The sequence below is a fragment of the Bufo gargarizans genome, chromosome 1 (genome assembly GCF_014858855.1).
Source record: "Bufo gargarizans isolate SCDJY-AF-19 chromosome 1, ASM1485885v1, whole genome shotgun sequence".
NCBI lineage: Eukaryota > Metazoa > Chordata > Amphibia > Anura > Bufonidae > Bufo > Bufo gargarizans.
In genome coordinates, this window is record NC_058080.1 from 370,842,689 (window position 1) to 370,855,927 (window position 13,239).

A 13,239-nucleotide genomic window follows, 5' to 3' on the forward strand; every position below is an offset into this window, starting at 1 on the left:
TCACTGTGTTTATTATCCCCGTACTGTGACATCACAGTGTTTATTATCTCAGTACTGTGACATCACTGTGTTTATTATCCCTGTACTGTGACATCACAGTGTTTATTATCCCCGTACTGTGACATCACAGTGTTTATTATCCCCGTACTGTGACATCACAGTGTTTATTATCTCAGTACTGTGACATCACTGTGTTTATTATCCCCGTACTGTGACATCACTGTGTTTATTATCCCCGTACTGTGACATCACTGTGTTTATTATCCCTGTACTGTGACATCACTGTGTTTATTATCCCTGTAGTGTGACATCACTGTGTTTATTATCCCTATACTGTGACATCACAGTGTTTATTATCCCCGTACTGTGACATCACTGTGTTTATTATCTCAGTACTGTGACATCACAGTGTTTATTATCCCTGTCCTGTGACATCACTGTGTTTATTATCTCTGTACTGTGACATCACTGTGTGTATTATCCCCGTACTGTTACATCACAGTGTTTATTATCCCCGTACTGTGACATCACAGTGTTTATTATCCCTGTAGTGTGACATCACTGTGTTTATTATCCCTGTACTGTGACATCACATGTTATTAGTCCCTGTAGTGTGACATCACTGTGTTTATTATCCCTGTACTGTGACATCACAAATGTTAGTCCCTATACTGTGACATCACTGTGTTTATTATCCCTGTACTGTGACATCACTGTGTTTATTATCCCTTAATGTGACATCACTGTGTTTATTCCCTATACTGTGACATCACTGTGTTTATTATCCCTAGTACTGTGACATCACTGTGTTTATCCCTGTACTGTGACATCACTGTGTTTATTATCCCTGTACTGTGACATCACTAGGTGTTTTTATCCCTGTACTGTGACATCACGTGTTTATTATCTCTGTACTGTGACTCCACATGTTTATTATCCCTATACTGTGACATCACTGTGTTTATTATCCCTGTACTGTGACATCACTGTGTTTATTATCTCTGTACTGTGACATCACTGTGTTTATTATCCCTAGTACTGTGACATCACTGTGTTTATTATCCCTGTACTGTGACATCACTGTGTTTATTATCCCTGTACTGTGACATCACTGTGTTTATTATCTATGTACTGTGACATCACTGTGTTTATTATCCTGTACTGTGACATCCCTGTTTATTATCCCTGTAATGTGACATCACTGTGTTTATTATCCCTGTACTGTGACAATCACTGTGTTTATTATCCACTGTGACATCACTGGTTATATCTGGACTGTGTTTATTATCCTTCTGTGACATCACTGTGTTTATTATCCCTGTACTGTGACATCACGTGTTTATTATCCCTATACTGTGACATCACTGTGTTTATTATCCCTGTACTGTGACATCACTGTGTTTATTATCCCTGTACTGTGACATCACTGTGTTTATTAGCCCGTACTGTGACATCACTGTGTTTATTAAGCCCCTGTAACTGTGACATCACTGTGTTTATTATCCCTGTACTGTGACATCACTGTGTTTATTATCCCTGTACTGTGACATCACTGTGTTTATTATCCCTGTACTGTGACATCACTGTGTTTATTATCCCTGTACTGTGACATCACTGTGTTTATTATCCCTGTACTGTGACATCACTGTGTTTATTATCCCTGTACTGTGACATCACTGTGTTTATTATCCCTGTACTGTGACATCACTGTGTTTATTATCCCTGTACTGTGACATCACTGTGTTTATTATCCCTGTACTGTGACATCACTGTGTTTATTATCCCTGTACTGTGACATCACTGTGTTTATTATCCCTGTACTGTGACATCACTGTGTTTATTATCCCTGTACTGTGACATCACTGTGTTTATTATCCCTGTACTGTGACATCACTGTGTTTATTATCCCTGTACTGTGACATCACTGTGTTTATTATCCCTGTACTGTGACATCACTGTGTTTATTATCCCTGTACTGTGACATCACTGTGTTTATTATCCCTGTACTGTGACATCACTGTGTTTATTATCCCTGTACTGTGACATCACTGTGTTTATTATCCCTGTACTGTGACATCACTGTGTTTATTATCCCTGTACTGTGACATCACGTGTTATTATCCCTGTACTGTGACATCACTGTGTTTATTATCTCTGTACTGTGACATCACTGTGTTTATTATCCCTGTACTGTGACATCACTGTGTTTATTATCCCTGTACTGTGACATCACTGTGTTTATTATCCCTGTACTGTGACATCACTGTGTTTATTATCCCTGTACTGTGACATCACTGTGTTTATTATCCCTATACTGTGACATCACTGTGTTTATTATCTCTGTACTGTGACATCACAATGTTTATTATCCCTATACTGTGACATCACTGTGTTTATATCCCTGTACTGTGACATCACTGTGTTTATTATCCCTGTACTGTGACATCACTGTGTTTATTATCCCTGTACTGTGACATCACTGTGTTTATTATCCCTGTACTGTGACATCACTGTGTTTATTATCCCTATACTGTGATATCACTGTGTTATTATCCCTGTACTGTGACATCACTGTGTTTATTATCCCTGTACTGTGACATCACTGTGGTTTATTATCCCTGTACTGTGACATCACTGTGTTTATTATCCCTGTACTGTGACATCACTGGTGTTATTATCCCTGTACTGTGACATCACTGTGTTTATTATCTCAGTACTGTGACATCACTGTGTTTATTACCCCGTACTGTGACATCACAGTGTTATTATCCCTGTACTTGACATCACTGTGTTTATTATCCCTGTACTGTGACATCACTGTGTTTATTATCCCTGTACTGTGACATCAGCATGTTTATTATCCCTGTACTGTTGACATCACTGTGTTTATTATCTCTGTACTGTGACATCACTGTGTTTATTATCTCTGTACTGTGACATCACTGTGTTTATTATCTCTGTACTGTGACATCACTGTGTTTATTATCCCTGTACTGTGACATCACTGTGTTTATTATCCCTGTCCTGTGACATCACTGTGTTTATTATCCCTGTACTGTGACATCACTGTGTTTATTATCTCAGTACTGTGACATCACTGTGTTTATTATCCCTGTACAGTGACATCACAGTGTTTATTATCCCTGTACTGTGACATCACTGTGTTTATTATCTCTGTACTGTGACATCACTGTGTTTATTATCCCTGTACTGTGACATCACTGTGTTTATTATCTCTGTACTGTGACATCACTGTGTTTATTATCCCTGTCCTGTGACATCACTGTGTTTATTATCCCTGTACTGTGACATCACTGTGTTTATTATCTCAGTACTGTGACATCACTGTGTTTATTATCTCTGTCCTGTGACATCACCGTGTTTATTATCCCTGTACTGTGACATCACTGTGTTTATTATCTCTGTGGTGTTATTTCACTGGGTGCATTATCCCTGTACTGTGACATCATTACATGTACTGTGTTTATTATGTCTCTGGTGGTATATCACTGTGTGCATTTTACCAGTTCTGTCACATCCTGCATTAAAGGGAACCAGTCACCAGGATTTTGTGTATAGAGCTGAGGACATGGGTTGCTAGATGGCCGGTAGCACATCCGCAATATCCAGTCCCCATAGCTCTGTGTGCTTTTATTGTGTAAATAAACCGATTTGATACATATGCAAATTAACCTGAGATGTTTTAGTGCATTATTATGCAATAAAAGTTTGTTCAGAAGAACAGGCGATGTATAGCGTCCTTCATCATAGCTAGAAAACCTGCTAGAGTCCATAGTGTTTAGGCATTCTGTAATCACAGAGACACGTATGCCCTGGATACAACTGAATGAAATTCTCAGCTGTGAGAAACACAACATAAGGTTATCAGTCACTGCAAATAGTAATGTTCTTATACACTGACACAAACAGAGATCTTGACAATGGTGGGGAATTTCATTCAATTATTTTTACATAAATCCAGAGGACTCCTTTCATACTAACTGCACTAGGCTACAGGTTGCATATCTCTGATACTGTTTAAAGGGGTATTCCAGTAGGTACAAGTTATCCCCTATCCACAGAAAAGGGGATAACTATCAGATCAGTAGGTGTCCTATGCCTGGGACCCCCACTGATCATGAGAACGGGGGCCCTGTACATCCTGCAACTCCCCTAAAATGACCGGAGCAGCTGGCTAGATATGCGCACAGCCACTCCATTAATTTCTACGGGATTTCCGGAGCTTGGCTATTTCCAGAACTCCCAAAGGAATTGAGCGGCCGCGCGAATAGGTGACCGGCCACTCCTGTCATTTTAGGGGAGCTGCAGGGGGTATGCGGCCCCATTCTCGTGATTGCTGGGGGTCCCAGCGGTAGGACCCCCACTGATTTGATAGGGGATATCTTGTACCTACTGGAGTACCCCTTTAAATTGCGCATGAGCCAGTTGAAGCCATACTAAAGCAGTAACGGAGATTAGAGAATATGCCTATAGACAAAAATAAAACGGTCCAGATGTGTACAATACCCTTCTGTCGGAGGCCTCTGTGCTTTAAATAGGTCTAATGCTCTGCAGACATTCATGCATGCTATCTGACGGGGTTAAGTCACTGAGCTGTCTGGCAAGGAAGTTCCCTAGAGATGCAGCCCTTGAATATTTCATGCCGCCTCATCTTTTATGAATGAACGTGTTTACTGCCGGATGCAAGGGCAGAGCGTGGGTGGAATAAAGATGGCAGCAGCCTGGACCTCTCTGCGGGTTATTAAATTATTCTACATGTTACTTATGTGCCTCTGTGAGGCCTACGGTAGCCGTTCGGATTTATGATGTCACTCTTTGTATTAACCCCTTTGGATTATTACATCCCTCTCTTTATAACACCCTTGTGGGGCTTTTCTATTCAGCATTGGTTATATTGGTATTCATTTACAATTTTTTAATTAGTGTTTATATATCTGTGAGATAACCATAAATGCACAACGGGCCCACAGCTTTTATATAGGTTCTGTGACTATTATATCGCTATTGCACAGTAAAAAATGCCTCCGCGCGCAGCAGGTTTTGTTGGAGAAATTTCTATGCCTGAAAAATCAGTTCCATTCATATCCTAGCGATATCCCACCAATGTCTGAGGTGGGACTACCCCTTTAAGAACACAAACATTAACAGGTACCAAGAGAACTAGCCCACTAGGAATTTGGAAACACAGACCATGTGTTTGGGGCAGTGATGCATCAACCGCCAGTTTACAAAGATTATGGGGGTCAGTTAATAAGCAGAGTACTAGAGTTGCCTTTCTCTGTTGGACCCATAGACCAGTGTTCCTCAACTCCTGTCCTAAGGGCCCACCTACCAGTCATGATTTTAGAATATCCCACAGGATAAAGACCTGTGGTAAGTCCTGATGCATGGACACTAATTACAGGTCCTTCTAAAAAAAAATTGTATATTGTGATAAAGTTCATTATTTTCTGTAATGTACTGATAAACATTAGACTTTCATATATTTTAGATTCATTACACACAACTGAAGTAGTTCAAGCCTTTTATTGTTTTAATATTGATGATTTTGGCATACAGCTCATGAAAACCCCAAATTCCTATCTAAAAAAATTAGCATATCATGAAAAGGTTCTCTAAATGAGCTATTAACCTAATCATCTGAATCAACTAATTAACTCTAAACACCTGCAAAAGATTCCTGAGGCTTTTAAAAACTCCCAGCCTGGTTCATTACTCAAAACCGCAATCATGGGTAAGACTGCCGACCTGACTGCTGTCCAGAAGGCCATCATTGACACCCTCAAGCAAGAGGGTAAGACACAGAAAGAAATTTCTGAACGAATAGGCTGTTCCCAGAGTGCTGTATCAAGGCACCTCAGTGGGAAGTCTGTGGGAAGGAAAAAGTGTGGCAGAAAACGCTGCACAACGAGAAGAGGTGACCGGACCCTGAGGAAGATTGTGGAGAAGGACCGATTCCAGACCTTGGGAGACCTGCGGAAGCAGTGGACTGAGTCTGGAGTAGAAACATCCAGAGCCACCGTGTACAGGCGTGTGAAGGAAATGGGCTACAGGTGCCGCATTCCCCAGGTCAAGCCACTTTTGAACCAGAAACAGCGGCAGAAGCGCCTGACCTGGGCTACAGAGAAGCAGCACTGGACTGTTTCTCAGTGGTCCAATCCAAAGTACTTTTTTCGGATGAAAGCAAATTTTGTATGTCATTCGGAAATCAAGGTGCCAGAGTCTGGAGGAAGACTGGGGAGAGGGAAATGCCAAAATGCCTGAAGTCCAGTGTCAAGTACCCACAGTCAGTGATGGTCTGGGGTACCATGTCAGCTGCTGGTGTTGGTCCACTGTGTTTTATCAAGGGCAGGGTCAATGCAGCTAGCTATCAGGAGATTTGGGAGCACTTCATGCTTCCATCTGCTGAAAAGCTTTATGGAGATGAAGATTTCATTTTTCAGCACGACCTGGCACCTGCTCACAGTGCCAAAACCACTGGTAAATGGGTTACTGACCATGGTATTACTGTGCTCAATTGGCCTGCCAACTCTCCTGACCTGAACCCCATAGAGAATCTGTGGGATATTGGGAAGAGAGAGTTGAGAGACGCAAGACCCAACACTCTGGATGAGCTTAAGGCCGCTATCGAAGCATCCTGGGCCTCCATAACACCTCAGCAGTGCCACAGGCTGATTGCCTCCATACCACGCCGCATTGAAGCAGTCATTTCTGCAAAAGGATTCCCGACCAAGTATTGAGCGCATAACTGAACATAATTATTTGAAGGTTGACTTTTTTTGTATTAAAAACACTTTTCTTTTATTGGTCGGATGAAATATGCAAAATTTTTTAGATAGGAATTTGGGGTTTTCATGAGCTGTATGCCAAAATCATCAATATTAAAACAATAAAAGGCTTGAACTACTTCAGTTGGTGTGTAATGAATCTAAAATATATGAAAGTCTAATGTTTATCAGTACATTACAGAAAACAATGAACTTTATCACAATATGCTAATTTTTTTAGAAGGACCTGTATATCAACTGCTCAAGGAAATCCTGAAAACATGACTGGCAGGTGGGCCCTGAGGACCGAAGTTAAGGAACCATGCCAGTTTGCAATTGGTTCGACCCCCATCAAGCTGTCATCTATAGCCCATCAATTAAATAGATGCCAAATGATAAATGCTGTGACTGGAATACCCCCTTAACAAAAGTCCTATTCATAGCCAGCTGCTTGGCAGTGATAGCCTGTGGCTCTCAGGGCATGATGGGAGATTTGGAACAGCTGGAGAGCCACAGGTTGGAAATCACTGCCCTACATACAGCAACAAATAAAATCTTTTAAAGCTCTGATGATAAATAGGGATGAGCGAATCTAATTCGGATGAAACATCCAAAGTCGATTCGCATAAAACTTTGATCCAACACTTTATGAAGCGAGCGCTCCGTACAGTATTAGAATGTATTGGCTCAGATGAGCCGAAGTTATTACTTTGCAAAGTCTCGCGTGACAACTTCATAGATTTTTACAGTAAAAAAAACATTTCCCGAACTCAGGTTCGGTTCCAAGGTACCACTTGGAACTGAACCAGAGTTCAGGAAACGTTTTTTTTTTACAGTAGAAATTAATCTATCAAGTTATTACGGGAAGTCACGCGAGACTTCACGGAGTAATAACTTCGGTTCTTCCGAGCCAATACATTCTAATACTGTACGGAGAGCTCGCTCCGTACAGTATTGGACGGAAGTTTTATGCGAATCGACTTTGAACGTTTCAGCTGAAGTCGATTCGCTCATCCCTAATGATAAAGTTTCATTCCTTCATTTAGTAATTGCAGGGTTAAGGTATTTGTCTGTTCCTGCCAATGCTTAATCAGGCGGTCTGGGAAGGCACTGCCAGCCCTCTGAGGATTCCTTGGCACAGTCTTACAGTTTATTGGTTCAACTCTGCCAGCCAAGGCTGTGAGTTGGGCAAGATCTAAATTCCTCCCTCCAAGAAAATGATGAACCTGATGAAAAGAGGTAGGGATTGATGTAGGAAGACCCAGGACCATGAGCTGGCATCAAATGCATAGCCTACTACCATTCACAGAAGGGTATCCTGGATGTTACCAATACATTTCTTATACATTGCAGTATGGGACATGATGTGCATTGAGTTACATGTGTATTTGTGTCAGTATAGGAGAACTGCACTGAAAACAAGACTGTGTGAATGGGAACATGACCGTATGTATTTTGCGGTCAGCAAAAAATACGGAAGATGTCATTTTGCATTCCGTATTTTGCAGAATGGAACAGCTGGCCCCTAACCGAACAGCACCATCATTGTCTGTAAGGCCTCATGCACACAACAGTTTTTCACGGTCCGCAAAACGGGGTTCCGTTATCAGTTTTTCTTTCCGTGTGTCTTTTTTGATTTTTGGAGGATCACCAGACATGAAGGAAAGTGAAAAAAAAAATCTAAGTCAAGTTTGCCTTGCAAATTATAGGGGAAAAAAAAACGGACACTGATGACAATCTTGTGTGCCTCTGTCTCTTTTCATGGACCCATTGACTTGAATGGGTCCGCGAAAAAAATAGGACAGTTCATATTTTTTTTCACAGACTGGAAACACTGATCACAGACACGGATGACAAACTGTGCATTTTCCGAATTTTCCACGGACCCATTGAAAGTCAATGGGTCCGCAGAAAATCACGGAAAACTGAACAATGGACACGGAACACAACAATGGTCGTGTGCACGAGGCCTAATGCGGACAACAGTACTCAAAGCAGCCTGCATGGCAATCATTACTACGATCATTTGTTCCCTATGCAGTTTAGGGTGCTGTCACACATTCAATTTTTATTTTTATTTTTAAAGCCAAAATCAGGTGTGGAACATACAAGGAGTGAAAGTATTAGGCCCCTTTCACACAGGTGTCTTATTTTTAGCCCGAATAAGAGGCGGGTGCGTTGCGGGAAAATGTGCGATCTTTCAGTGCGAGTGCAAAATATTGTCATGCGTTTTGCACTCGCATGAGAAAAATCGTGCATGTTTGGTACCCGAACTTCTTCACAGAAGTTCGGGTTTGGGATCAGTGTTCTGTAGATTGCTATTTTCCCTTATAACCATGTTATAAGGGAAAATAATACATTCTGAATACAGAATGCATAGTAAAACAGCGCTGGAGGGGTTAAAAATAAAATAAAAAATAATTTAACTCACCTTAGTCCACTTGATCCCGAAGCCCGGCATCTCCTTGTGTCTCCTTTGTTGAATAGGAACTGTGGTGAGCATTAAATATAGGTAAAGGACCTTTGATGATCACTCCGGTCATCACATGGTCTTTTACCATGGTGAATCACCATGGTAAAAGATCATGTGACGTACCATGTGATGACCGGAGTGACGTCATCAAAGGTCCTTTACCTGTATTTAATGCTCACCACAGTTCCTATTCAACAAAGGAGACACAAGGAGATGCCGGGCTTCGCGATCAAGTGGACTAAGGTGAGTTAAATTATTTTATTTATTTTTTAACCCCTCTAGCGCTGTTTTACTATGCATTCTGTAGTCAGAATGCTATTAGGGAAAATAATGATCGGGTCTCCATCCCGATAGTCTCCTAGCAACCGTGCGTGAAAATCGCACTGCATCTGCACTTGCTTGCAGATGCTATGCGATTTTCACGCTTCCCATTCACTTCTATGGGGCCTGCGTCGCGTGAAAATCGGCTAATATAGAGCATGCTACGATTTTCACTCAATGCATAAGTGATGCGTGAAAATCACCGCTCATGTGAACAGCCCCACAGAAATAAATGGGTCCGGATTCAGTGCGGGTGCAATGCGTTCAACTCACGCATCGCATCAGCACAGAATACTCGCCCGTGTGAAAGGGGCCTTAGGCTATGTGCACACAATTCGGAACACACTAGTTTTTCTGCACAGAATTTTGTTTGGAAAAATCTCAGCAAAAGGGCTCAAGCACACAACCGTATGTTCGGTCCACATCCCATCTGCATTTTTCGCGGACTGGATGCAGACTCATTCATTTCAATGGGACTGCAAAAGATGCGAACAGCATACCGTGTGCTGTCTGCTTCTGCATATCCGTTCCATGGCTCCGCAAAACAGATAGAACATGTCCGATTCTTGTCCGTATTGCAGACAATGATATAAAATAAATGGTGACATGCACATGGCCCAGGATCTGCGATTTGTAGACCGCAAAACTGATATGGTCCTGTGCATGAGGCCTTAGAAAGTATAAGAAAAGTAAATGATATTTAGCAAATCTCATGTACACTTAGTTTTTTTCCCACTTGAGGGCATTGACCTGTCGTGCATATACAGGTGAATCTAAAAAAAATTAGAATATTGTGCAAAAGTTCATTTATTTTAGTAATGCAGCTTAAAATTAGAATTTTGTGAAAAGGTTCAATATTCTAGGCTCAGTGTCACACTGTAGTCAGCTAATTAATCCATACCCACTGAGCAAAGGGTACCTCAAAATTGTGACTTTGGGGTTCCATAAGCTGTAAGCCATAATCATCCAACTTATAACAAATAAAGGCTTGAAATATCTCGCTTTGCATGTAATGAGTATCTCATATGTTAGTTTCACCTTTTAAGTTTCATTACTGAAATAAATGAACTTTGCACGATATTCAAATTTTCCGAGTATATATATTACACACACTTTTTTTGCGGGACTGTGGAATAGAAATACGGATGGTGTCCACATCTTTTGTGGCACCATTAAAATCCCATATGCCAAAAAATATATATAAATCTGATCACATGTGGACCACAGATACGGTCATGTGAATGAGGCCTTAAAGGGCAGATACTACTACTATTTTTATTTATTTTTCATGAAAAAACCTGAAAGTTTAAACAGTACCCTTATTTAATGTTGGCAGACAGCTGCCTTGATTACACTGGGCAATGTTCAGGAACTATCCTTATAAAATCCTGAATGGCATATAAATCTGCTTTATTATAGAGGAACCCATACATAATGGCAGACCTGACCTCATTTAGAAGCAGTGAATGATGACAGCTCCTATGTACTAGTCTAGTAAACAGGTATCTTAAAGGTGTTGTCCCATGAAAAATATTCAGCATAGCCACTGAGTTATTCAATAAAATATACTGTATAGTGTTCTTTTTCTGATTTCTTTGTCCTGCTCACTGAGAAGGTCGCACATGCTCAGTTTCATCCTTCAACTGCCTCCTGAGCTGTGATAGGGAGAGCATGGACACGCCCCCGAGAGGTCAGCTTGATAGAAATGTAGCAGATCAATGAATGGGGTGATCTCTGGATCCATGTGAGGTACAGGGCTGGTTCTAACTTTGGTAGAAAGAGATTGTCATGTACTGTATGATGTCTGATTTTCGTTTTTTTACATTAGACGTGGGGTAACCCCTTTAAGGTGGATTTAGATGGGACGACTGAATGGCCGATTGTCGGGAAAGAAGCGTTCCTTCCTGACAGTCGGCTACTCGTTTAGTGAATGAGACCGTGCATTTACATGTAGTGATCTCCTTCACAGTATGAGGACGACCTCTTGTCCTCATACAGAATAATGGCTTCTGAGCAAGCAGTTCACTGTTTAGACCACACGTTCTGCTGCCCAGAAATATGATCAGTGGTGCCTGCATGAATGACAGGATCACCCGATGAACGAGCGGCACATTTAGACGGCCAGATGATCAGTTCACGATAATCTGGATGACCATTGGGGTGTCTAAATGCACCTTAAGGCTTTGTTGACACTATGGGGGAGATTTATCAAACTGGTGTAATGAGGAACTGGCTTAGTTGCCCATAGCAACCAGATTCCACTTTTCATTTTCAAAAAGAACAGTTAAAAATGAAAAAGTGGAATTGGTTGCTATGGGTAACTGAGCCAGTTCTGGAAGCAGCACTGAAAACCTATGGGTCTGTTTGGGAAAAGAAAAAAATGCAACCGTGACATGGCCCTGAAAGCCACCTATTATGCATGTTTTACTACATGAATCCAAACGTCAATTAAGAGGCATAGAATCTGAGCAGGCATTGAAACAATTTATTGAAAAAGGCACAGTCACACCCTCCACACAGAATATCAACATGGTCAGTGATCAGACACAGAATTAAAAAAGAAATAAAATAAAAAAAGTACATAAAGAAAAAAAGGAAATAAGAAAATATAAAGGAGGCATCTGAGCATTTCTACAGGACTATGTACAGAGCACACACCTGGTCTGGGTACACGCTACCTTACAAATATATGGAAGGGTGTTATATATTTTTCTTTATCTGAATTACTTTTAACCTCCACACTGCCATGCAATGTTTTGGTAAACAGAGGGTAGTTATTTTTCCTTTTTTAAACTCCTCTTCCTCCCTGTATTGGGATTAAAGATGCAGCGCCATTTTGCAGAGACCGAGTTTCTAATCCTTTCCACAGTAAAGAATTGACCATATTAATTTACTAATGGGGGCTACTGAATGTTAAAGGGGCTTTTGGCATTATTGAATGGCACCAGAGTAATGCTGCTGAACCGGTATAATTTATACAACAGGCAATCTTGGAGACCGCGGTGGACTAAAAGTGTAGCTTTCACTATGGGTAGGTTACCATAGCAGCTACTGGGTGTAAATAAAAATAAATCAATATGTAGTCCTTGAGAGTGCAGTCTGGGGACCAAATTGTCACGTAGGGTCAACTGAGTACCATTTTATAACACTGGACAACCCACTCTAGTGAGAGAAATCTAATATTTATTGGAAACGACACCCTTAACAGGACCAACGTTCTTCCAAGGCCGTCCATGCCTCTGTTATAATGGGATGCAGATTTTATTGGGCATTAAATGGGTTCTACCTGCCGATAAACCTTTAATAATCACTGAAAACTAAAATGATGACGTTTTATACCCATAAAAAATAAATAATCCTTCCTGTCAGCAATTAGAAAAATATCTTCCAAGTAATAGTAGAAGCTAGAGCAATACTCAGTAAAAGGTGGAGGGCTATCTGAAAAGTTCCCTTCACCCAAATTTTAGAAAAGCACAGAAACCAACAGAACTGAACAAGAACTTATTATGGATGTGCCGCAAGAAGGCATCAGTCGTGAAGAAACTTAAAGGGGTTGTCCTGTAAACAGGCTTGGATCAGTAAAATAATACAGTACTCATCTTACCGATCCTCTAGCGCTCCCATTCTTGTTCTTCCACAGGTCCCTGCCAGTCTCTG